Source organism: Etheostoma spectabile, chromosome 13 (assembly GCF_008692095.1).
Source record: "Etheostoma spectabile isolate EspeVRDwgs_2016 chromosome 13, UIUC_Espe_1.0, whole genome shotgun sequence".
Lineage (NCBI taxonomy): Eukaryota > Metazoa > Chordata > Actinopteri > Perciformes > Percidae > Etheostoma > Etheostoma spectabile.
The window spans coordinates 122,181-127,412 of record NC_045745.1 but is presented as its reverse complement, the minus strand read 5'-3'; the positions used below and the strand labels follow the sequence as shown (position 1 = coordinate 127,412).

Genomic DNA, 5,232 nt, shown 5'->3' with positions numbered 1-5,232 from the left:
CCACAGGTGGTGTAACGGTGTTATAAGAATCAGTTTTTGCCGATTGATTGAAAATGAATGCTTAGAAAAAGCATCAAAGCCATAACTTTGTAACCGTTCCTTAAACAAAGGCACCAAAAGTACAAACGCATTTTCTGCTGCGCTTGGTTGCAATCCTACAACACACTTTTAGCAAAACACTACCCATTGTTCTTACATTAAACATTTGTTCAAGAATGAAAACTTAGCAATCATTGGAAAATACTTCTATTCACAATGCAAAACACTATCTGAAATTGGGGAAAATCACCATTGTCTGCACAGAGGTTCTCATCACCACTGCACTCTAGTGTACTTACCCCTTAATCCCCATTCTCAATCCAACGAGGAATTATACTGAGGTTTAAAAACCTAGATGGTCAATAGACTAAAGAACATACATGAACAGGAGTTTTGAACTTACTCTACACTTGAGTAAAGTGGTGAACTTTTGAAGTCAATTGACTCACAGTTGTGTAGCTCCAGCATCAATACACTATATCCCAAGCTTCCTTACGTTTTGGTGTTCCTGCATATTTACTAACCAGCAGCTATTGGGTCGCAGCTCAAAGCCCGTGTAGTGTTCTTTGTCCTATGGTTCTTCTGCATGCTGCCTGGCCGTGTTACCTGGAGAACTTAATACCTTTTTTTTTAATTTAGTTTGCAAATAGACAATACAGTTTTAGTTGTTATTTTTTTTTGTGATGCCTCATTTTTATTTTATTTCAGTTAATGGAAATGTTACCTACTTTTATTTTGGTTTGTTTTCATAACGATTATAACCTTGCTGAGTTGTTGTGGCAGACTAACAGAAGGCCGGATCCATAAACTATCTTCACAAAACTAATTTTTTATAACAATGTTTTAATTCATTTTTCATTCAAATCAACATCCCCCCTGTTTGCACTGCAATTTTACTGCAAATATGTATTATATTTTATTGTTGTATTGATTACTGTACTGGAATTCCACTTTTCTTTGTATTTTTGTGTGTAAAAACCAGTGTGTGTTGCTGCTTTGAAAGAGTAATTCAAGTGTGCAGTTTTATCACTTTGCTGCAAAATTGCCATTTGAAAGGATGTTACGTTTAAATTGCAGTTGCATTGTGAATAGAAGTGAGATATTATCTTCATTTTATCTTATCGTCTTATTTAGCTTGTGTGAAGAGTTTTGACATAGTGAGCCACCTAGCGGAACAAGTGTGTCAGCCATCGGCAAAAAACGTTAAGTGTACTACAAGTGTTAAGTGTATTATTTAAATTGCAAATAAATTAAAACAAAACTTAATTCATTAATATTTCTTTATATTTTGCATTTGTAATTGTACTACAACAACAAAAATCACATAAACACTGCTCTGCAGTTTTAAACTCTTTGATACAAACAATTAACACTTTGGTAAAACAAACAATTATCATATTTTATCATCCTTGGGTATCAATAACTGTCTCTCTTTGGTGAACATCAGTATGTTTGTAAACATGAATATGTGCTCAATTTTTGCGTTGTAGTGTATGGGCAGATTTAGCTGCTCTCAGTGCTCTGGGACGGAGTGTACTTGAAGTCAAACTGGTGTGGTTGATTTTGAAGGATGAAATCGTTGTGTGGCCTTATGTGCCTCTTCTGAGCGATGGTGCCACTGTATTTTAATGTGCTGGGTAAGTCATTTTTTGGCCGAGCGCCAGGTTAAAGTCAAGCAACACAAATTACAAGAACATGGGAGGTTGTCAATATCACTAAGTAAGAAGCATGTAAATTGTTGTGCCCAACTCTGATACGAATTTACAGCTATATTTTGATTTCTTTGCGGAAACACCACCTTCACTTGCCATTTTTTTGGGCTGGCTTTTGGTCTGAACTTTCGCGAAGCTTGCGAGCTAGATCAACTGCGCAACTGGGTTATAGGCTGCAGGTTGAGGTGACAAATGGTGTGAACATTGTATATGGGGAGTTGATGTGTAGTAAATAGGAGGTGTGTTACACTAAATCTGGCAACTGTCAACAACAAACAAACATTGGTCACATTATTATAAGGAGTTTCGGGAGGGGTCCGGAGATAGAGTGCTAAAAAATTTGGAGGAACACGGAAAAAACAGTGTTGGCAGGTATAGATTAGGGTTAGGTGTCCTGATGTCAACGGTCGCGCAGCCCTTCCTGGAAGTCAACACTGAGGGCTTAAAACCCCATCTAGCTAATTTTTCCCAGATTTCGTGGGTAGGCGGGTGCTAATGTCAAGTCCTAAAGTAAATGGAATGTTATATGCGCTTTTCTAGTCTTTACGACTACTCAAAGCGCTTATACATGACAGGAAACCATCCCCATTCTACTCGGCCCAGTTCATATACTGTGTCCTGCCGTCAAGGTGCCACTGCTCATCAGATAAACATCTCACACACAGATTACACTCCAAAGCAGCACGGGGAACTTGGGGTGTCAATCTTGCCCAAGGACACTTCGACATGGGACTGCAGGGCAGGGAGCGTACCTTCGATTGGCAGGCGACCATTATAAAACTGAGCCACAGCGAATGTGACCGAGTGAGTAAATGAGTAAATGTTAATCAATAATATGATGCACAATGTGAAGTGAAAACCAGAGCTATAAATCAGTTCATCACGTTATGTATCAAAATAAAAAGCTGATGAAAACCCTTGTCAGTCTAGAGATGACAGTTCTGTCATCTTGCCACTGTGACCAAGGTTGTCAGTAGTAAGAAAATGAGCGCACTAATGTTTCAACATCATATCCTGCGTTATATTACTCTAATAGGGCAGTGATCACTAAATAAAAGCTTTCTGCAACATTTACTGCATGCGTAACCCACAGAATACTGCACACAGCCTTGGGAATAGGGAATAAAGAAAGTTACCCCCAGATCAAGCTGGTTCTTCAGCTTGTTGCCTTCACTACAAAGGGGCTCTACAAAGTCACAACTGTTGGCTTTCTGGCCCCACAATGACGGAACCAGCACACCCATTGACTCACATCTGCACAGAAAAAACTCATAACCTCTTCCACCACAGGCTGAAAACTTGGTTTATACTGTGCCTTGTACATAAAATAAAATTAAATCTTCAAAGTCAGCTAAATAAATGTAATCCATAAACCTGTAAACTTTGAGGTGGTTTTCCCTCTGTCCGACATGAGCTTGGTCCCCATCCATGTCATCAAAAAAGCCTCTATGAAGTAAATTTAATCAAGATAAAAAAATATGTGTCTTATCAAAAGTTCACTTACCTGTCTGTGATGCTTCCATACATCCTCTCCTTTCCCTCTTGAGCGCGGATGGCCCGTTTGGATTTCCTATAAGGCTATCAAGTAGATTTTAAGAACTCATTCTCAATGAGCTGTGTGAGTCTCGGGTCTTTATATTTTCCTAGTGTAAGTCGAGGTGCTGGTAGGCATCAGGTAAGATACCAGGATGTAAGGTGGACTGTTTTCAGCTGGAGTCTAGGATTTTGGCAAAGGCGGACCTGTGGCAAAGAAATCCATTAATGACTACTTGCTCCAACATTTATTTGTGTTTACACATGAGAAAAAGTGAGCTCTGAACTCTGTTTAATCTGCTTAGGCAAACTCTAAGATGTACTCAGGTCCATAATGATTATAGCATTGTGCAAATTCCCCTATATCTTTATGCAAAGACACACATCTAGGTATTAACTTTGTTCAGCCAACACACTAACAATATTGCCAGCACCTTTATTAGAATCGGGTGAATGAGGTTTAACAAATCGGTGATATACTGTTCTTGGACACCTAATCAATGGTTATTATAGATTTTGACAAATATGTACCAGGCATGTGTAACATTAGAGGGTATAAAAAAGAATTTAATTAACTGAGTCACAATCAGAAAATGATCAAAGAACATTGTGCCCCCTATAGCATTAGCTCCATTCTACATGTGCATCTACAACACAAGTTCCTCCACCATTTGGCAGACAGGTCTGATGGGTTTATAACTTAAAAATTACAACTTTATCCATGAGTTTCCAGGTTTTCTCCACAGTCCGCCGATCAGCAGCCGCTTGTTTCCGGCCCCACTGCATCCTGGATGGCATCAAAAATGCCTAACAATCCGACTCCTACTTCGGTTCGGTCCTCGTCCTCCAGGATTCGGCCACTGAGAGCAGTTGCCATGTTCTATAGACTGAACCAAAAAACGTCATTATTGAAGAAAGTAAAAGTGGCTTTTGGGTAGTTACATATCAGTCAGAGTTGTTCGTTGTTGGCCTTTCATAGTAGATTTATTGTTTGCTCGTCTCTGGCTGAATTTTATTGTTGTTTGTCGAACAGATTTCCTCAACATGAATAAAAATTCTGATAGTTTTGCGAGGTTGTGATGCTGGAAAACATCCACAATTTACAGACGTCTCTTCCTCATGAAGGTATGGGGGGAAGTTTCTTATGCCCATTAAAATCACGTGACGGACAAGGAAGTTGCAATTTCACTGTTTGGCCGCTGTGTCAAATTGGCTTCAAAGCCAGCACACTTCCGGGGGCCTTAAATAAATAGATTGTGTGCACCAAAGGCTGGTGATCAATGTGTGTACATCAGCGAGGATTTATCGATTTTACTGTTTGTCACGACAGTTGCCTACCACTTCCACCAACCTCTAAGGTTGTAATGGAACACAAGCAGCATGCCACTCTGATAACTGGACACTGCCATGGGTAGTGAGCAAATAAGCTGCCAGAGGTCGCTATTGCCGCTGTACCACAGTGGCATGCCTCAGCCACTTCTCCTCAGCACTACTGCTTATTATTTTATTCAACATACAAAATATGTCCATTTAGTTTACAGTTTGTTGTTATTTGATATTTTTATTGTATTGTCAGACAATTATGTATTATTTTATCTTGTATTGTAGCTTAGTTGACAACCAAGGCCTACGACATATGTGGTGAGACTAGGGGGGTGAGGTGGGGTTTGGGAAGGGGGGAATGTGTCATGTTGTAAATTGTGTTTCATCTTTAGTTTAAAAACATAATAATACAAATGTTAATAACAAAACATTGTGAGATAGGGCATGTTTGGTGGAGGTCTTCTCTCTTTAAGTGCTATAGTTACCCTTTTTACTGTTCAAAGAAGCCTCAAAGGTCTCTTGTCTTTGACTGATGCGTACAGGCTGTATGTGAAGAGGTTCAAGGACCACCTTGTATTTGAGGTTCAGAGGGTTACAATTCAGTGCAGAAAAGTTCAGTGGTTAT

At 39.4% G+C, this 5,232-nt stretch overlaps 1 long non-coding RNA gene across 1 annotated transcript; it reads right to left on the bottom strand.

Annotated features, from left to right (window-relative positions):
* Positions 1 to 3,458: 3,458 nt before the first annotated feature.
* LOC116700391 (uncharacterized) lies at positions 3,459 to 4,056 on the bottom strand. The gene is made up of 2 exons (XR_004334639.1): positions 3,996 to 4,056; positions 3,459 to 3,491 (listed from the first exon to the last, which is right to left on the bottom strand). It is a non-coding gene; the product is annotated as an uncharacterized LOC116700391 (long non-coding RNA).
* Between the last annotated feature and the right edge of the window lie 1,176 nt (positions 4,057 to 5,232).